Source organism: Pelodiscus sinensis, chromosome 1, assembly GCF_052426305.1.
Source record: "Pelodiscus sinensis isolate ZL-2025 chromosome 1, ASM5242630v1, whole genome shotgun sequence".
In the NCBI taxonomy this organism is placed as follows: domain Eukaryota; kingdom Metazoa; phylum Chordata; order Testudines; family Trionychidae; genus Pelodiscus; species Pelodiscus sinensis.
The window spans coordinates 141,521,096-141,542,832 of NC_143052.1; the positions used below are offsets into that span (position 1 = coordinate 141,521,096).

Genomic DNA, 21,737 nt, shown 5'->3' on the forward strand with positions numbered 1-21,737 from the left:
GTTGAGGCTGCCAGCATATAGTGCCAGTGATGATCATGTTTGGTGAGGAATAGTCAGCTGCCCACTAGGAATTGGACTCAACCCCTACTTCATCCTCAATTCACACAAGACTCAGATTGGGCCTCAGTTTGGGAAGTCCTGAGCATTCACGTCCCACAATGAGTTTGAGATTTCCTGACCTTTAACCCTATGCTGAATCCATTAGATTACACTGCTTCTAGAGTGGTTTATCTAGAGCGTAGATTCCTACTGTGCTCCACACAGCATATAACATCACAACATAGCAGTTTAGAAAAATGCCAGAAATAAGAGTAATGTAATATTCAGTTTCAAATGTGGGATCAATTGTACACAGTGGCTGCATCTAGACTGGCATGATTTTGCGGAAATACTTTTAACAGAAAAGTTTTTCTGTTAAAAGTATTTCTGCAAAAGCGCATCTAGATTGGTACGGATGCTTTTGCACAAAAGCATCCATGGCCAGTCTAGACGCGATTTTGCGCAAGAAAGCCCCGATCGCCATTTTAGCCATCCGGGGCTTTTTTGCACAAAACAGTTTTTCCCTGTCTACACTGGCCCTCTTGAGCAGGTATTCTTGCGCAAGAAGGCTTTTTCCCGAGCGGGAGCGTGAAAGTATTTGCGCAAGAAGCACTGATTTTGTACATTACAAAGTCAGTGCTCTTGCGCAAATTCAAGCGGCCAGTGTAGACTGCTGGCTAGTTTGCAAAATCTTGCCAGTCTAGACGCACTTAGTGGGAATGTAATCTACCCAAATAAGAAATTGGCCAGGACACAAGGATTAAGGCTCCCGTGGTCAATGCCTATGAAAAATGACATACTGTCTTTAAAGAACCATCACGGTGTACATGCATTATATGAAGTGATTGATGATGCAGTTAAGATGGATGTAGCTTAATTTACAGCCTTATTAAAATAATGTTTGACTATAAGTTGAAAAATTAAAAACAAAATTTCACAGTTGGGAAAATCATAATGCAGGTGGCCAGCAAAGTGAAAAAATTGCTCTGTGCTGTTTATTTGTTTTATGTTGTTTTAAGATGGATTGAAAAGTAGAGGCCTGTTCCTCCTACTTGTTTACCTTAGGATCAGGAGTGCCAAGTCTCATCTTTCTGCTTTTTGCTGGAAGGCTTCCTGGTTGATTCAGGGCTTGTCTAGAACTGAAAAAACTGGCGCTTTTCCCAATGCAATTAATTCAGTCAAGCTAGCTAAACTCTATTCAAATCTCCACTTACAACTAATGTTAAAAAAAGTGTAACACCTTCAACTTGATTAGACCTGCTAATAAGTCTCTGTCTTTGTCTGATGTGCAGGAAAGTCTGGCCTGGCTTCTCTAGTTCCTCTATCCCCCGTTGATTAGTGAGAATTACACTGTCCAGTCTCCAAAGCCTCTCAGTGAGTTGCTCTCATTGGCACCTTTTGCCTTGTGGCAAGCACCTTTCAGGTTTTTGATTCCTCACCTGCACTGAATTTTCATCTAGCAAATCCTCTCCTTTGTCAGGCTTTTGGAGATGTTCTTGTAGATGTATCGATTTCTGACGTGTTCCCAAATCATGCTGCTGAGTGACCTCACACCAGATGCCCACCCAAAACCTTGGTGTCAGCCTCTAGTCAGCTGGCAAGAAGCTAGGAGAAGTAACTCCCAGATAGCATTGCTGTTCAAATGCTGGGTAGAAGTAGAGCAGGCTACCTGGAATAGGGGATTTAAACCTCTTTTCAGTGTATATATACTAGTAGATGACTTCTAGTGCAGGAGAAGGAGTAGGTCCTTAGAAAGCTTCTTGAGGCAGAGGCTTTCTTTTTGTTCTGAGTTTCTATAGTGATTCACCCCAGATTAGAGTACTAAGGGAATAGTGGAAAGCATTACAGGACTGTTAGGACCTCAATTAAGCATCTGCACTGCAAAGCGGATGAGATACCAGAGCTTGGACTCTAATCTAGACCCAGAGCCAGGCCAGCTAGCTTGAGTTTAAAGCATCTCCAAACTAGGGATGTTAAATATCGGTTAATTGAATAGTTGAGTAACCTCATTAATTCTTATCGGTTACTTGCCCTACCCCCTATAGTCCCAAGGGGAGGGAAGGGTGCTGGCAGCCACTGTATCAGAGACAGCAATGCAGGTTGTCAGGCAGGAGCTGATCCATGAGGGGAGTCAGTTTAAAAACCAGCTCCCTTTGTGGACTGGCTGCCTGTTGCCCAGTGTTGCTGCCTCCTATAAGGGCAGATCTAAGATGGATCTGAGCTCCAGGACTCAGCACGAGCTGGAACTGAGCTGTGCTGCCTGCCGGTCTGTCTCCTAATACACTTAAAACACAAAGCCGCAGCAGGAGTAAGTTCTGGACCCTGTGCAAGCCAGAACTGAGCCGGACTGCTGGCCAGCCTGCTAAAAAATTTACTGGCAACGGTGGGGGGAAGAATTCATGTAGTCTGTAGCATTAATCTATAAGCGTTTGCTTATCAGTTAATCGACTACACTGTTAGATCCCTACTCCAAACCAGTTCGGAGTTTTTATGTATGAATGGTTTTGAGTACAGGCAGTCCCCGGGTTACGTACAAGATAGGGACTGTAGGTTTGTTCTTAAGTTGAATCTGTATGTAAGTCGGAACTAGCGTCCAGAATCAGCCACTGCTGAAACTGACCGCCAGTTCTGACTTACATACAGATTCAACTTAAGAACCCCAAGCTCCCCAAGTCAGCTGCTGCTGAAACTGATCAGCGGCTGATCCCAGGAAGCCCGGGGCAGAGCAACTCTGCCTCGGTCTTCCTGTAGTCAGCGCTGGTCAGTTTCAGCAGCGGCTGACTTGGGGACGCCTGGGGCAGAGCAGCTGGGGTGCTGCTGGGTTGCTCCAGTAGCACCGCTCCTCGCTCCTTGGCGCTACTGGACCAACCCAGCAGCACCCCAGCTGCTATGCCCCAGGCGTCCTGATTCAGCCACTGCTGAAACTGACCAGCAGCGGCTGAATCAGGACCTGGGGAAGAGCAGCTGGGGTGATGACGGGTTGGTCCAGTAGTGCCCAGAGCGGCGCTGCAGGACCAATCGGCAGCACCCCAGCTGCTCTGCCCCAGGGTCCACAACAAAAGCCTGGTCTGCTGGGGGGGGGCACACTAGCTGCGCCCCCCCCCCAGCAGACCAGGGACACGGGAAGCAGAACCGCAGCGGCAGCGGGGTGCTGCGCCTCTGAGGCTTTGCTCTGGCAAAGTCTCAGAGGCGAGGGACCCCGCCGCAGCTGCGGCTTCAGTCCCGGTGCCTGTGGTCTGCTGGGGACCGTCCCCAGCAGACCACAGGCACCGGGAGCGAAGCCGCAGCAGCGGCGGGTTCCCGCGCTTCTGAGGCTTTGCTCTGGCAAAGCCTCAGAAGCCCGGGAACCCGCTGCTGCTGCGGCTTCAGTCCCGGTGCCCCTGGTCTGCTGGAGACGGTCTCCAGCAGACCAGGGGCACCGGGAGCAGCTTACGAACGGGGCTTTCTTGCCCCGGAGCTCGCAGGCAGCAACCCGCCACCTCGACCTTCGGGGCGAGAAAGCCCCGTTCGTAAGTGTGGATCCGACATAAGTCGGGGACTGCCTGTATTGGGTTAAAATCCATGTGAGAGCCAGAATTAATTCTGTAGTGAAGACAAAGCATTGATGTGATGGTGGCTTCTATATCTGTATAGATTGTACACCGTAGTGACTGATAAATTTGTAGTTGATATAATATTTCCACTATGAACCAGAATGAAAATCAGGTTACTCAAATATTAAGGGTATGCGCTAAATCTTTTTTCTTCAATATCTTTTCTGCTTTTATATCATGATAGCTGAAAGGACAATACTGGAAGTGTGTATGAGTAGCTTGGTAAGTGTAAAGTGAAAAGCAATCATCTGGAATGACACATACTACATAGCTAGAGCTAAAATTGTTTGTGGAACCCTCACTTTATAATTCTAGGTTTCAAATATTTTGTGGTTCTTAAGGGTATGTCTACACTACCCCGCTAGTTCGAACTAGCGGGGTAATGTAGGCATACCGCACTTGCAAATGAAGCCCGGGATTTGAATTTCCCGGGCTTCATTTGCATAAGCCGGGCGCCGCCATTTTTAAATCCCAGCTAGTTCGAACCCCGTGCCGCGCGGCTACACGCGGCACGGAGTAGCTAGTTCAGATTAGGCTTCCTAATCCGAACTAGCTGTACTCCTCATTCCACGAGCAAGTGCGGTATGCCTACATTACCCTCCTAGTTCAAATTAGGAGGGTAGTGTAGACATACCCTAAGGAATTACAGGCAGTCCCCGGGTTACGTACAAGATAGGGACTGTAGGTTTGTACTTAAGTTGAATTTGTACTTAAGTCGGAACTGGCATCCAGATTCAGCCGCTGCTGAAACTGACCAGCGGCTGACTACAGGAAGCCCGAAGCAGAGTTTCTCTGCCCCGGGCTTCCTGGAATCAGCCGCTGATCAGTTTCAACAGCAGCTGAATCTGGACGCCTGGGACAGAGCAGCTGGGGCGCTGCTAGGTAGGTCCCCGCAGCACCGCACCTCGGCACTGCGGGGACCAACCTGGCAGCACCCCAGCTGCTCTACCCCAGGTGTCCCCAAGTCAGCAGCTGCTGAAACTGATCAGCGGCTGATCCCAGGAAGCCCGGGACAGAGCAACTCTGCCTCGGGCTTCCTGTAGTCAGCCGCTGGTCAGTTTCAGCAGCGGCTGACTTGGGGACGCCTGTGGTAGAGCAGCTGGGGTGCTGCTGGGTTGGTCCAGTAGCGCCGAGGAGCAGCGCTGCAGGACCAACCAGCAGCGCCCCAGCTGCTCTACCACAGGCGTCCACAAGAAAAGCCTGGTCTGCTGGGGGAGGGGCAGCACACTAGCTGCACCCCTCCCCCCAGCAGACCATGGAGACGCGGGCGGCGGGACCGAGACGCGCTGCAGTGCCGCCACCCGGTTCCTCCGCCTCCTGGGTCCCCACCCCCCCAGCAGACCAGGGAGACGCGGAGCAGCTTTTCTTGCCCCGGAGGACGCGGGCGGCGGGACCGCGGCGCGTCTGTGCGGCCCCACCGCCCGCGTCCTCCGGGGCGAGAAAAGCCCCGTTCGTAAGTATGTCGGATCCGCGTAACTCGGGGACTGCCTGTAGTATGCTCTGATAAGTTCATTATTTAAACTAGAATTTATTTACAGCATTAAAAGTGTCTTTCTAAAGGTCACCCTCCACTCCAGAATTTTTTGGATCTTTTTATAAAAATGTGAAAACTTGCTTTAGATTGCTTAGCTATATTTTTTGCTGCTTGAAGTATTTTACTTTAATTTTGAATGCATTGTATAGAATGGTTTTCAAAAATGGGTGTCCAAAGTTTGACTCCTAATAACATATTTAAGCAACAAGGATACTAATTTTCAAAAGTAGTTAGCAGCCAACAGTCTCATTGAAACTATTAGGTGTTCACCTTTTTGAACATTCGACCACTTTCTAGGTGGACAGTGAACTAAGGAGTCCAATTTTAGGCACGCACTTTTGAATATCTTGACCCATATGTTCAAATGAGACACGCATTTCTTAAGCCAGAATGCTTGCACTTAAAATCCTTTAGATTTTACTTCGTTTCCTTTTTTAAAAGAGCTTCCCTGCTCCTTTCCTACATACTTTACCTTAAGCAATTATGGCGTCTCCTAAGATTCTCTATATTATTCCCATCTAAAAGTGGTTGTTAGCAATTACATTTACATTCAAGTAAATCTGGCTTTTACTTCATGAAGTGACAGGTCCTGTAAGAGCTTCACTGTCCTGTCTAGTGCAGTGCAGTGTGAATGTTTGCATGAATGGTGTACCAAGCCAGCCCTAAAGGAGTGCATTAAATAAAACATGCACACCTTCATTTAGCTTTCAGTTAAACATTTCCCTAGGGGATAGCACCAAGACAAATAGGTGCTTTATGCAATACTCTTAAAACATGCTCATACACATTTCTGAAGACTAACAGTGGCTGTAATATTGTAACAGTAAGTGTGTATTAATGATAGCTTCACATTTTGAAAACATTTCAGAATTAACTGCTTCTAAATTAACTGAGTTGCTAATAAGCAAGTATGTGCTTTCTTTAAAGATGAGGCAGCATTAAAATATTTGCTGTTTTGATTCTTTTTGAAGCATATTGCAAGCCGGGAGCTTGCTTATTGGGTCTGCACTTTACCCTTTCCCATATTTTATGGCTATGCATTTTCTCTTCCCTCATTTTCCTTGGAAGATAACTAGATGATGTCCACAATCTCATTTGGCAAAGCGGCCTAAGACATAGTGCCTGCATGTTGGTCACCCTTTTTTACACTGCTGGAGGTTTCATCACTGCCAGCCTTTGTTTCTGTCATATTTCTGATTGCATTTTTGAAGTTCATATATCTTTCTTGACGCTGTCTTGATTTCTTCATTTTCTTGCTCTTTTGGCATGGAGTGAGTCCTATTTCCCCTCTTAAATAGAAAAGATAAGCTTGTCTATTTGGTGGCTGCCTCAGAAAAGACCAGCTGACTTTTACTTCCTTTTATTCCTTCTGGGTGTGTCTAGACTACAGGGTTTTGTCGACAAAAGTGGACTTCTGTCGACAAAACTATACCTGCATCTACACTACCGCCGAGTTCTGTCGACATAACGTTGACAGAACTCAGCAGTTTTGTCGACGGTGGTAAACCTCATTCTACAAGGAATAACGCCTTTTGTTGACAGAGTTCTGTCAACAGAAGGCATTATTGCATCTACACTGTCCTTTGCGTCTACACTCTCATGTCGACAAAGCGACTTGCTTTGTCGACAGAACTGGCTGTAGTCTAGATGCTCTTTGTCGACAGACGCTTTGTCGACAGTATCTGTCGACAAAGACTCTGTCGACAAAAGCCTGTAGTCTAGACGAACCCTCGAGTTTGAACCTGCCCCCTTCAAGGCAACAGAAGTTTAGCCATCGACTTCAGTGGGTGCCGGGGTTGACAAATATAGAGGGAAAAAAAGAGTATCCCAGAGTGAATGTTTCAGAGATGGAGAGAACGAGTTTCCTGAGGGGAAATCTTCAGTTGTAATATTTAAAGCATTTACACATTTATTGTATTTGTCAAAGATCAAGGATAATGAAGCACTTCATACCACAGAAATTTGAGAACTCTAGGCTGAGACTTTTTACTCTTATTATCAATGTGGCCTGATATAGTTCTGTGTCTCTCTGCATTTGTGTCTTCCTAAATAGACATTGTTTTCCTCCCAAACTTTGTCCTATCCACTTTTGCAATTATAAATTAACCAGTTAGCCCTTATTGGAGCAAACGCTTGGATTTAGTCCATCATTATACTCTGAATCTGTGTCTATACTGGTCAGAAAAAGGGTTTTTAAAATGTCCCTTGTTTACGACTGCACATGGTAACAATATTGTAAAAAAAGAAGCTAGAAGATATTTTTACCAATATGTGTGCAATTTATATTAAATTTTGCTGAATTAGGTGTAATAATTGGGATGTACTAAATTTTAAAAATTAATAAAATGTCTCCTAGCATTAGCATTTTTTCTTTATCCAATTTTTTATCTTTTAATAAAGGTTTATGATTTTTTTCCAATATGCCATTTATTTGATTAAAATGATTTATAACTGCAAGGGATGTAATGATGCATGCAATCCATATTCAGATTTGGGTTTTTTAATTATCAGGCAAACAACTTAGTTAAGGTAGCATTTCTGAAAGCCAGGAAATTCAATTTGAACTTGCACTAAACCGTCTCCTCTACACCCCAAAACAACAAATGAACGAGAACAACTATTATTTCCATATGGCTCGACTGATGCGAGGCGATAGAGATCTCATATGAGTGGTGGTGGGCATTTCTATCTTTATGAAGTATAAGGGTCTATGTGCTGGTGATGCTGTATTGTCTCTGAATAAGTTACACAAATGTTGTGGATAGGCAGCTGATAGATTCTCCACCTGTTTTAAGCAGGATGTATTCAGCTTGGATATGGTCCAAACTTACCCCCTTTCTGTGATTTGACTTTATCGTTCACTTAAATAACAAGAATACAAAACAGAATCGTAGAACGGTAAGGGACCTCAAGAGGTCGTCATGTCCAATTGTGATGAAGTGGGGAATGTATTTGCTCTGTTTACTTGTTGTGTTGCATGTAATTTCTACTGTCTTATACTGTTCTGTAGTAACACGTGTGTGTGTGTTTGTGTGTGTGTGTGTGCATGCGCGCGCCTCAGTTTTCCTGGCCACAGCACTACTATTTAGATGGGGATGGGAATTTTGGGTATGACTCATTGAGGGAGATTGCCCTAGGCCATCATGGCACAGGCTGTCTTGTAACCTGAGCTTAGGTGGAGGTTGCAAACAGGTGACACATTTTGCCCAGGAAGCTGGCCAAAGGAGGAGGCGGGCTGCCTGCAGGGATGGGACCAGATTGCTGAGGGTGTGGGTTAGTCTTAGCTGGCTTAGGATACAGGGAGGGGGCCCAGGGCCTTGGCTCTGGGCCCTCCTTTTGCCAAGATGGATAGTACTGGCTGCTTATGGTTCTTGTGCTGACAAGTCTGTTCTAGGCTGTATTTCTGTGAACCAATAAACCTGTTCTACCTGCTGGCTGAGAGTCATGTCTCGCTGCGGATGGGGGTGCAGGGTATGGTGCTCCATGACAGCAGTCTCCTGCCCTCTTGGCAGGACCAAGCACCATCTCTATAACATCCTTCACAGGTCTAACCTATTCTTAAAAATCTCCAGTGATGGAGATTCCACAGCCTCCCTAGGCAATTCATTCCAGTGCTTGACCACTCTGACAGGAAGTTATTCCTAGTATCTAACCTAAACCTCTCTTTCTGCAATTTGAGCCCATTACTTCTTGTGCTATCATGAGGAGTTAAGAATAATTTTTCTCCCTCCTCCTTAGGTACTTGAAAAGCTGCTATCATGACATCCCCTCTGTCTTCTCCTTTTCAGACTAAACAAACCCAATTCTCTCACTCTTCCCTCATAGGTCATGTTCTCTAGACCTTTAATCATTTTCTTGCTCTTGAAACCACAATCTAAGCTTTATTCTCAGTTTAAATGTTCTTAAGGCTTTCCCCTGTGGGAGTCTTTTATCTCTGCCCTTAGTTCCCGTCCAACTAACACTATCAATCCCTTTTACATTCTGGGTTTGAGATAAATCAGACCCCACTGGTCTAGCTGTGATGAGCTAATCCTCAATATGCAGTGTCTTAGAACAATGTTTCTCAACCTTTTTTTTTTAAATAAAGTAACCCTTTAAAAAATTATAAGTACCCCCAGTACCTACAGTTTTCAAACACACATTTTTTTTCTACCATTGTAACACATTTGTTTAAAAAACTTAATTGTAGCCGGGCAGGCAGTGGCTTTTTTGGGTGTAAAAAGTACAAAATAATAAAACGCTGTAAAGCTTACAACAAAAATTCAGTTTTCTCCAAATTTCAGTTGTGTTGACGTACCCCCCCAGACTTCTCTTGAGTACTAAGGGTACTCATACCACTGGTTGAGAAACACTGTCCTAGAGCCTGCCACTCTAATTATTTCAAATACATTGCAGTGTTGTCAGTTGTGAAGGTGCACGGTGCGAAGACATTTTGTTTTTTCATGGTCTGTCTTTTTCTCATTTAAAGGTTTCCCACTTGTAAAGTGAGGGTAGCTATCACACAGGAAAGAATGTTATGCAGGAGCTATAATGGAAATATATTATTAAGGTCACATGGTGTGACAAAAACTGGGAATAAGAACAAGTCTAGGTCTGAACTTTGCTGGGTGTTAATAATGTGAACCCATGTCTGAAAGTCACAAATGGCCCCCTTCTTTCAAATGGGCTGAATGAATTCCCTATACAGGCAGTCCCCGACTTACGCGGATCCGACTTATGTCGGATCCGCACTTACGAACGGGGCTTTTCTCGCCCCAGAGCTCACGGGCGGCGGGTCGCCACCCGTGTCCTCCGGGGCGAGTAAAGCTTCTCCCGGTCTCCCTGGTCTGCTGGGGGGGTCCAGCAAAGCCGCTGGACCCCCCCAGCAGACCAGGGACACCCGAGCAAAGCCGCGGAGCACGCCTGCAGGGGGACAGCTCAAGCGCGCCTGGGCTGTCCCGCTGCGGGCGTGCTCCGCGGCTTTGCTCTCCGTCTCCCTGGTCTGCAGGGAGACAGGGAGCAAAGCCTTGGAGCACGCCCGCAGCAGGACAGCCCAGGCGCACTTGGGCTGTTCCGCTGCGGGCGTGTTCCACGGCTTTGCTCCCCGTCTCCCTGGTCTGACCAGCAGACCAGGGATATGGGGAGCAAAGCCTCGGAGCACGCCAGCAGTGGGACAGCCGCGGCGCGCCTGGACTGTCCCGCTGCCCGCATGCTCTGCGGCTTTGCTCCGCGTCTCCCAGGTCAGCAGACCAGGGAGACGGAGCAAAGCCGTGGAGGACTTGGGCTGTCCCACCACCCCCGTCTCCCTGGTCTGCTGGGGGGGGGGGTGCAGCTAGTGCCCCCTCCCCCCCCAGCAGACCAGGCTTTTCTTGCCTACCCCTGGGGTAGAGCAGCTGGGGGCTGCCGGGTTGGTCCCGCAGCGCCGCTCCGGACCAACCCGGCAGCACCCCAGCTGCTCTGCCCCAGGCGTCCTGATTCAGCCGCTGCTGGTCAGTTTCAGCAGCGGCTGAATCAGGACGCCTGGGGCAGAGCAGCTGGGGTGCTGCTGGGTTGCTCCAGTAGCGCCGAGGAGCCGCGCTACTGGAGCAACCCAGCAGCACCCCAGCTGCTCTGCCCCAGGCGTCCCCAAGTCAGCCACTGCTGAAACTGACCAGCGGCTGACTACAGGAAGCCCGAGGCAGAGTTGCTCTGCCCCAGGCTTCCTGGAATCAGCCGCTGATCAGTTTCAGCAGCAGCTGACTTGGGGACGCCTGGGTTTCTTAAGTTGAATCTGTATGTAAGTCAGAACTGGCATCCAGATTCAGCCGCGGTTGAAACTGATCAGTTTCAGCAGCGGCTGACGCCAGTTCCGACTTACATACAGATTCAACTTAAGAACAAACCTACAGTCCCTATCTTGTACGTAACCCGGGGACTGCCTGTATCTAAAGAACCTGAATGTGGAAATGTTCCGAATCAGGGCCTGAATTTGAGCCTATCTCAGCTCCGCAGTAGTAGAACTCAAGTGTGCGTGGTGGTCATTGTATTAGGCTGCACTGTATGTTGGTCTCTTATTCAGTTGGGACTTTTAGGACTGAAAATAACAGTGTAGATATTTTCTCTCAAGTTTGAGCCTGAGCTCTAAGACCCACCCACTTTGCAGGTTTCAGATGCTGAGCCCAAGTCTAGTGGGAATACCTACATTGTTATTTTTAGCCCTTCAGCCTGTACTCCATTGGCCCAAATAAATTGTCCTGGGCTCTGATACTTGGTACCACAGGCTTTCCTTTGACATTCACATAAAGTCTGTCAGACCCTTGGCATGCTTCATAAGAGTAGTGGTAGGAAAACTAGGGAGTTCTTTGGGATCGTACATTCCTAAATCTCTTTATTTAAGTTATATAATTTCAATAATACATACCCCAGTTCTTAGAAAATAAACTTATGAGAGATGGTTATAATCAAGAACTTTTTCATAATCCATACTTGAAGTTTCTAGGCCAAACCAGCTTCGGAAAGATGATGTGGCAAAAAAAAAAAAAAGCATTCTTAGAATTTACTTAACCTAAGGTTCAGCCTCTCTGAAAGAATGTATGTAGTTTGCCCCAAATTTAGTCTCCAAAATTTTCTCTAGTCAAACATCACCTATCTAATACCACCAGTGGAAAAGAGCTGTTTTGAGGATTTTATGGAGGTCAAAAAAATTAAGCTAACAGTGGAGAATTGGTTCCAGTCTCAAGAACAAGGAGACTATCACCTCTGCATAATAACAGTAGGAATAAAGAACCCAATTATGCTGTACTTACAGGGAATAGTGCCTGATTCCATGTGTAAACTCACTGATTTTAGTTCATATCTGACATCCTGATAATCTGCTTCCACCATTCCATGGAGCTCACAGATTTAGCAAGTGTGTGACTCTGGCAGATGGTGCAGAGCTGGCCTTTCAAAGCCACTGTGGAAATTGTGGACTGAAATTACATTACAGCATTTTTTCCAAAAACATAATAATATTGGGTTGTTCTTGATTGGATTTTGGGAAGGGAAAGGAAGGCTCTGGTTCAATTCTGTGTTTCAGTGTTGCTTTTTTTTATCTTATGTTCTTTAGCTGGATTTGTTCTGCTGGATTTCATTATGGAATGAAAGCTTTGCCATGAAAGGGTAAACTATAAACTGAGCAGTTTTAAGCATGCATCCAGGACACAATATGCTTTATAGCCATGTTCCCATTCTGTGTGGCTAAACCTTAAAGAAATGGAGTTAAACATGTCTCATTTTGCAGTTGGCAGAAGAATGGAAATATAGGCTTGATCAATATTGGTATGTCAGGCTTCCCCAGCCACAAAAAGTTTTGTTGCTATAGTCTCAGCTAAATTCATTTGGGAGGGAGAATGAGTTTGAAATTAACTCCTTAGCAAAACAGGCACTGAGCCTGCTTATTTACAGTGAAGCATTTTAACATATGGAAATAGGGTTGTCTCTTCCAGCCATAGTGCAGGGATGCTGTGCACTTACTGAAGCAGAACTATATGCTCTCCCTGAGTTATTCAGTTCCCTGCACTCAGATTGTGGGTGTCTGATTTGCATGATGGGAGCTGTGCTGCTAGTTCTTAATAACTGTAGAGTGATTTATGCAAATCCCTCTACTCCTGACCAGCTACTAAAATCCATCTGCTCTGACTGTCTCCTTCGCTCAAGCTGTTTCACAGAAACAATGATGCCATCTCAGCTTCTTGCTCCCTTCAGCAAAAGCAGCTAAACACTAACATGTACAAGAAATCCACCACACAAAAAATAATGAAAATGAGACTATAAAGCTTCAGAAAGGAAAATTCCTTAAAAAATGCCCTCTTTCCCTTCTCCTTCCTGCCTCTTTCCGAAAGATCAGTCAAGCTCTTGTGCCTATATATATATATTCACTGCTAGTTGACAGCAGAAGAATTCCAGATCCTTACTGTCAATTCAGTTTTGAAACATAATGTAAGAAATGTATTGCAGCTGTTCTTGGGATATGACCTTTACCGGAAGAAGGGTGTTGCAGAAAGGAGCCAATATAAAAGATGTAGAAGATTAGTTGAGCCAGTGGCCAGCTATAGATGCTTCAGATGCCTGTGTAAGACACATCACAACTGAATACCTGGTCCATAATTTCTTTCTGACCACATTTGTTTTTGCTTGATTATACTGTGAATCATGAAAGCTATTACAAAATTCTTACTGGCTTTGATGGAACCAAGATTAGCTTTCTGTCTCTTACATAATTTTATTTTATCCAGTTTAATTATGAATGTTCTTATCTTCCATGAAGTATTTATTCCTTTTCTGAATCTAAGTTCTTTCTTTCAGTGAGATCTTATAGCAAGGAGTCCCACAGATTAATTATGCATCAAGTAATATTTTTTCCTTTTTGCTGTTTTAAATGTTTTGCTTTTCAGTTTCATTGAACTTCCCCTTGTTCTTGTATTAGGAAACAGAAAAAATAAGTGCACAGTTCATACTTTCTGTATTCTAGTCCCCTTTTTTTGTATCCCTTCTGAGCAGTTTGATAGCCTTATTGGTGTTGCCTATAATTTTTCTTCTTTTTTTTTAATTTGACTATGTAAAGTAATTACTATAGACTGAAGGTGCTGTGTTCTTGGTGAGCCATGAATAATCATATTGTGGGTCAATGCACTGAGACCTCTGGTTTCATTCAATTCCAGATATTGTGGTTGGTTTATAAAAAGGTAGCAAAATCTCTCCCTTACCATTTGAAATATATTGTAACTTGGTTCATCTTGTGGCAGTATCTCAAACTATTTGAGTTACAGGCAGTCCCCGGGTTACATACAAGATAGGGACTGTAGGTTTGTTCTTAAGTTGAATTTGTATGTAAGTCAGAACTGGTACATATTGTAGGGGAAACTCTAGCCAAACATTTCTCCAGAGCTCAGTTTTATTCTCCCACACCTCACTTCCCTCAGTCCTTTATTCTCAAGCTGAGGTGTCTGCTGAGAAAAGCCACTCGGCGTCTCCCTGGTCTGCTGGGGGAAAGCAGCTAGTGCGGGGTTGCCTCACCCCGTTTGTAAGTAGGGATCCGATATAAGTCGGATCCATGTAACCTGGGGACTGCCTGTATAGACTGGTCATTTTCTTGTGCGTGATGTAAAGTTTGGAGGCAGTAGTAAAATAATGCTTAAAATGGCTAGTCAGCCTCCAGCATTTGGGGATGGTTTTGACTATGGATGGTTGTTTTAACAACACATTGATGTACTGCTTCAGGGGCATACACACTACAATCACTGAAAACTTTTCTGATGTTTGAAGCAATATCACAGGGAAGAATATGGCAGTTATCATTGGCAAACTGCCATTTCTTGAGTGTTTTTAGAAAAGTAACAAATGGAAGCATCTACATTTGTGTTTGATTTCTGAATGTCTGTTAACTAATGGGGGGGAGGGGGAAACATGCTGCCCTCACCCCTCAAAAATAGTATGCAAATATCTGAAAGTGTGAACCCCAAACATGAAGACTATGTAGTGTCATGCATTGGGGGTCAATAGGAGTAATGGGTAAAATTAAGGAAGGGAAAACAGCCTGAATATCAGGAAAAGATCCCTGACAATGAGATGAAGGGAGCCGTGAAACTGTCTTCCAAAGACAGGGGCAGAAAGCCCATTTCTAGCGACTTTTAAAACTAGACTGGACAAAATATAGACAAAAAGTTGTAGGGAGCTATCCTGCTCTGGGAAAATCCTTTGTGCTTGGATGATCTAATAGCGCTTTCTGTTTCCAAGTTTTGTAATTCACGGGACAGTGAATAGATGTCTTATTTGTATGTTGACCCTCCAGACACTATCCTAGGATTAACATTATCTCATAGACATTTTTATTAATGTCATTGCCTCTGTCAAGAAGCACCTAAATATCATGTCATTCACTGAATGATTATTAAAAAGCTGTAGTTAAGCATAAATATTCACATTCCTTTTTAAAAACTCCATTTGTGTATTTGTTACATTGATGGGGTTGCCAGGTATTGCACCAGGCAGTTTGGTATATTTGCCTCCTATCTGTTAAAATTTTTTTAAAATTCAGAAAATATCGGACACCTAAAATGTCCAGCACTTTCAGATTTTTTTTTCCCAGCCAGGACGTGAAAATCCTGGGCGCTTACCGGGTTCCGCAGGGGAGCTGTCCAGCCTGGTGCAGGGAGGCAAGATGGTGGGCAGCCACCGGCAGCCTGTTAGGGTCAAAAAGCCTCAAAAGCAAAATGTTTCTTAAAAGGGCCACGCTATTTTTTGAGGAGTATAAGATCTTTCAAAAAAGCCTTTTCTAAATAACCACTTCTAGACCGCGGTTTCACTTTCAAAATAGCACTTTTTCAAAAGAGCACCATAAAGTGATTATGCAAATGAAGCGTGGGAAATTCAAATCTATGCTTCATTTGCAATTTTCATTTGTCTGCATTTGCATTTCTCTCTCAAAGGAGTAATACAATGTAGACATACCATGAGTGAGAGAGAGAATGAGTGAGCGAGGTAAGCTTTCAGGGACACAAATATAGAAACATTGTGCTGACTTACCTTGGCAGGCAGAATAGATGAGTCCTTTTAGCGCGAACCCAGGAGGGAAAAAATTTACAGAGTTTTGTACTGGAGTCTGTCCTGGGCCCAGTATTTTTCAATTTTTGATTAAGGATGTGATGGAGTAGAGAGTACACTTACAAAATGCATGTATTACTCAAAAATTGCAAACAATTTGGAGTACAGGATTAGAATTCAAAATATCCTTGACAAATTGGAGAATTGGTCTGAGCTCAACAAATTTTAATAAAGATAAGTGCAACGTATTACAAATCACAATATACAAACCTTCTAATGGGATGCAGATGTTAGGGGTAGGGGACAGGTGTATAGCAGGGGATAGGAGTATAGGAGGGAGGGCAGTGATTGGGGTGACAGGAAGGTGGGGAGCCCGTGGAATCCAGATGCAGTGGGGGACACCCAGAGGGTCCGGGGGCAATGGAAATGATATGCCCACACAGACAGGGGCACCAAAATACATTCTCCCTAAGGCTGGACCTGGGAGTGGAGAAGGCAGTTTGTCAGTGAGGATTTGCCCTTGGAAGATCTCAAAGTCAGGTGAAGGCTGACTCTATTCCTCTAATTGCAAGGCTGCTCGTGGCAAAGGTCTTGGAGGCTGACAATACTGCAAGGCTCACTAGTCTGTGTGCACAATGAGTTGGACAATCTCAGTCCAGTTTCAAAACGTCAACATGGATAAAGGGAAATCGTGCCTTACTAATCTACAAGGCTACATCTAGACTGGCCCCTAATTCCGGAAAAGTCATGCAAAGCAGGTAAGTCAGAATAGGGAAATCCGCGGGGGATTTAAATATCCCCCGCGGGATTTAAATAAACATGTCCGCCGCTTTTTTAAGTAGGAATAAGAGATCCTCCAGAAAAGGGCTTTATTCCGGAGGATCGCGCCAGTCTAGACGCTTTTTTCCGGCTTTTCCCCAAGCCGGAAAAAAAGCGGCGGACATGTTTATTTAAATCCCGCGGGGGATATTTAAATCCCCCGCGGATTTCCCTATTCTGACTTACCTGCTTTGCATGACTTTTCCGGAATTATGGGCCAGTCTAGACGTAGCCCAAGAGTTCTTTGAAGGATCAGTAAGCATGTGGACAAGTAGGATTCACTGGATATAGTGTAGTTAGATTTCCAGAAAACCTTTGACAAGGCCCCTTACAAAAGGCTCTTAAGGAAAGTTAGTTGTCATGGGATAATAAGGAAGGTCCACTCATGGACTGTTAACTGGTTAGAAGACAGGAAACAAAGAGTAGGAATAAATGGTCAGTTTTCAGAATGGAGAAGGGTAACTAGTTGTGTCCTGCAGGGGTCTACACTGGGACCATTTCTATTTAGCCTTTTTATAAATGATCTGGAGAAAGGGACAGTGAGGTGGCAAAATTTGCAGATCATACTAAACTGCTCAAGATAGTTAAGAATAAAGCAGACTGCAAAGACTTCAAAAGGATCTCACAAAACTAGGTGAATGGGCCGCAAAATGGCAAATGAATTTTAATGTTGATAAATGCAAAGTAAACGCACATTGGAAAAAATAATCCCAACTATACCTACAATTTAGCTATAACCACTCAAGGGAGAGATCTTGGAGTCACTGTGGATAGTTCTCTAAAAACATCCACTCAAATTGCAGCAACAGTCAAAAAAGCAAATAGAATGTTAGAAATCATTTAAAAAGGGAGAGAGAATATCTTATTGCCTCTATATAAAACCATGATATGCCCACATCTTGAATACTGCATACAGATGTGGTCACCTCATCTCAAAAAGGGATAATTGGCATTGGAAAAGGTTCAGAAAAGGGCAACAAAAAATATTAGGGGTTTGGGATGGGCGCCATATGAAGAGAGATTAAAAAGACTGGGACTTTTAATCTTAGAAAAGAGGACACTAAAGGGGGATATGATAGAGGTGTATATAATCATGACAGGCATAGAAAAAAGTTAATATGGAAAAGTTACTTGTTCCAATAACATAAAATCTAGAGGTCACCAAATATAATTAACAGGTGGCAGGTTTTAAACAAACAAAAGAAACTTTTTCTTCATGCAACACAGAGTCAACCTATGGAACTGCTGGCCAGAGGGGGGTGTGAAGACCAGGACTTTAGCAGGGTTCAAAAAAGAACTAGATAGATTCATGGAGGCTAGGTCCACCAATACTTATTAGCCAGGATGAGTAGGATTTCTGTTCCTACCCTGTGTTTGTCAAGGTCTGGAAATGGATGATAGGAGAGGGATCTCTTGATCATTACCTGTTTCTGTTCACTCCCTCTGGGGCATCTGGTATTGGCCACTGTCAGCGACAAGATGGACGTTTGGTTGATCCAGAGGCGCAGTGAGGGTGTTATGCGCCCAGGGGCAAAGGCAAAATTTGCACCCCCCAATCATATGTTACTACTTGTGGGACTTTACACATTCTAATCTACATTGGGAGGGGAACATGAGAACAGGGTTTGGCTTGGACCCTCCATGCTGCCCCGTCTGGCCAAAGTGCAGAATTTGCCATGTGGGAAGCAGGAGCTCGGAGCCCACAAAGCGACCAGTGCCTGGCGGTTTGGGGTGACAATGAATCGCGCCTATCTGGGCGGCTGAGGCCTGAGAATTCCTTGAGCAGGGCAGCGCACTGTATGCATCCAGTGTGTGCACGGCAAGCCTAGCAGTATGATGATGTCTTGTGGGAAGTTCAGGACCCAGGGCTGCAAAGGGATCGGGGTTGAAACTGCTGTGCAGGGCCGGGTGACATTGCGTTGCGAGCAACCGCTGCAGCATAGCCAGAGTGAGAGCACTGCATTAAGTAAGTATTTGTATTGTTTTCAGAATTTAAAATGAAGTTAATACTGGTTTTGACATTTTTCCAAATGTAAATTCTTTCAGTTTCAGTTGTGCAGAAAAGCTTTTGCCTTAATTAGTTTTGGTTTCAGTTCAGCTAACAGGTGCAGAACCAAAGTTTTCATCATTTGGAGTAGTTCATTCATAGCTGAGAAACCATTTGGGAATTGAATAAAAGCAGGACACTTTATTTTCCCTTTCCAGTCTATGAATAAAAAGCAAGGAGAGAATAAGCTCTGTTTATTATGAAAACTTGAAGAACCTGGAGCCACTTTTCAAATACATTTTTAGGAACCAAAAGATGCAGATAGGTGCCAAATGGGATTTCTCAAATGTACATAAGCGTGCACAGCACATTTCATTAAGGTGTGCACCCAAAGAATTGTTTTTAAAATGTACCTTGACCTCCCCATTAGCCACACCCCTGACCCCTGTTAACCACGCCCCATTAGCCACGCCTCTGGAGATAACCCTCTCCGGGCAAGATGGGCACATGACCAAAAGTAAAAAGTGTTATGTGATCCCCCTTCCCCCCAAGGACTTTTCCCACCATCCTCCTACCAATAGGGATTAGTTTGCCCCCCCAACTCCCGCCTCCCATGCAACTATCCTTCAATTGCATTAACCCAATCTGTGTGACATTAATGCGGGGGTGGAGAGGCTGGGGAGGGGAGTGTTCCCTCTAAGAGTTTCCTCCCATGAGCAGAATGAATTTTGTGTTGTGCACCAGTACTGAATTCATGTGGCTTGTTTGGATGTGCCATTGTAGCACCCACGTTCTTAATAAATATCTACCTTTCCCCTCTGCTGCCATGTCTCCTCCCCTTGCTCCATCAACTCCCCTGGTTCCTGCTGCCCCCCAACCCGTCACCCTCCTCTGCTGTCCTGACTCCTGCCCTTCTCACTGCCCTCAGCCTTCTCTCCCCCCAGTGCCCACTCCTCCAGTAGCCCCACTCTGATCATGTGAGCTACCCCTCCTCTTCCCCTCAGCTAACACCTCCCTTGCCTCTCTCCTGTGGTGCTGGTCCCTCCCCTGCAGGTGTCTGCCCTTCTGCTTCACCCCCAGAATCCCCTGGCACCTGCACTTTCCCTTACCCCTGCACCCTCCTGGTGCCTCCCCCCTTCCCTCACTATCCCTGCCCCCTTTGCCCTTTTTTCCCTGATGCCCATCCCCTCACCATCCTCTGCTCCCATTCCCCTCATGTCCCTCTGTGCCCTCACACATGACTTGCTCCAACCCCACCTTCCTCATGCCTACCCCTTCTGTCAAGCCTTCTCCCAGTATCTCCTGCTCCAATCCCCAGTGCCCTTACTCTCTCCTCTTCCAGCATCACCCTGTCCCCCCTCCCACTGACACCTCCCCTCCTGCCCTTTTCCTCATTGTCTCTACTTCCCCCCTAGCATTTGTGTCTCCTCTACACTGTCCCTTTGATGCCTTCCCCTTTCTTCCCTCTCCCCCTCCGCAAAAGCCCCTTCCTCTCCCACCCCTTCCTCTTATTCCTCCCACCCCCCCACTTCCTTACCTTCAGCTTCTGCCTTACAGCTTGCAGGGCTGGAGTCAGAGTCAGCCCAAACTGCAGGGCTGGGGAGGGGCACCCCCAGGGCGCTGCGTGGTGCTGCCAGGACAGGCAGGGGCACTCCCGGGGCACCGCATGGTGCTGCAGGCGGGGCCCGGGCTGCAAAAATGGCTCTGGCCACCATGTGTAGTGGGCCCCAGCTGCTTTTGGATTTTAAAGTTCCCGGCGTTTCCCCTCTCACCTGTTGCGCGGCATTTGCACTCTCTCTGCCCCACAGTGCCCAGTAGATGGCTGCGGGGAATTTAAAGGGAGGGGCTGTGGCGCTCCGTCACAAATCCCCCTCTTCCTCCAGCAGCTGCTGGCTGGCCCCAGACATTAGAGTGTGTCTGGGCACACCTGGCACACCCCATGCACACGCTTATGCAAATGCACCTAAGCAACATTGTCTCCAAACTTTCATTGTTTTCAACTCCTTTTGATCTTTTTAAAAATCTTTTAAAAAATCCCACCAGGTTCTGTTTGAATGTTTAGGCATCTAAATACCTGTGAAAATTATTGTGACCCAGAGACCGTTCACTTCTAAGAATTAATACTTTCCTTGTTTAATAAGTAAATCAGTTTTAGATGCAAAACATATGTCGATAAACTTCCTTCCTTCCATGTATCAACTTATTTGATGCAGTTTTATCTGATTAATTTTTAAAAAATTAAAATGATGTTTTTGTGCATTTTTTGTAAAACTCAAATTTTTATTCAAATGCCACTTGACACAAGTCAACACAAACATTGATCATTTAGTAAATAAGAAATGCATCATTTACCATCTTCTGAAAATATAAAAATTCAAAACATAAAAATTTGAATAAATGTATGTTAAGCTAAATAATTGCATAAATAATTGGGTACTGATAGGGATATTTACAGGTAACCGGTTAAATGGTTACCTGGTAAGCTTCATCCTTATTCAGCAATGCTTACTGGGTAACAATTAACCGCTACCCAGGAGCAGACCCCTCCCCGCCCACAGCCCAACCACTGGCAGAAGGCTGCTCCAGCCCGCAGGACCCCCTACATGGGGCTGCTGGCTTCAAGCCCATGCAGTCTGGGAGCTGGTAGCCTGCATGCAGGGGCCAGCAGGGGCAGCCTTAGCAGTCCCCGCGTGGGGCTCAGGAGCTGTAGCTGCAGCGGAAGCCCCATGAGGGAGGGGGCACTAGGAGCTGTGATGGCCCTGGCAGCTCCCATGAAGGCCACTCTGTCCCAACCCCAGTAGGCGGAGAGAGGGCTGCTCCCGCCCTTCTGGAGTAGCTGCCCTGCCCACCCCTTTTAATCAGTTAAATGGTTAAATGTAGTGTTGGCACTGCATTTAACCCAGGGGTCGGCAACCTTTTCAAACCAAAGAGTCAAACTGCCTCACAATTCAGGGCAAAGTGGTCAACAAAGAGCCACATAAGAATGTTCATTTGCATGACTGAAAATATACAACTCAATATTATTGATAATTGACAATGATTAATAATAAACACTTTATTTAATGGGACTTCTCCTGCTGCATCTTTTCACACATTTCTTTGAAGTTTACATTATAACTGGTCGAATCCAGGCATGCATTCAGGCTGTCTTCTGTCAATCTTATGGCTGGGGATTTGGGGGTGCAAGAGTCTGGGTTGGGGTATATGGGAGGATTAGGGCAGG

The 21,737-nt window shown here is 45.4% G+C and overlaps 1 protein-coding gene across 6 annotated transcripts in view; it reads left to right on the forward strand.

Annotated features, from left to right (window-relative positions):
* The window catches only part of EPHB6 (EPH receptor B6), a 146,391-nt gene that overhangs the window by 63,999 nt on the left and 60,655 nt on the right, over positions 1–21,737 (forward strand). The window lies entirely within an intron of this gene.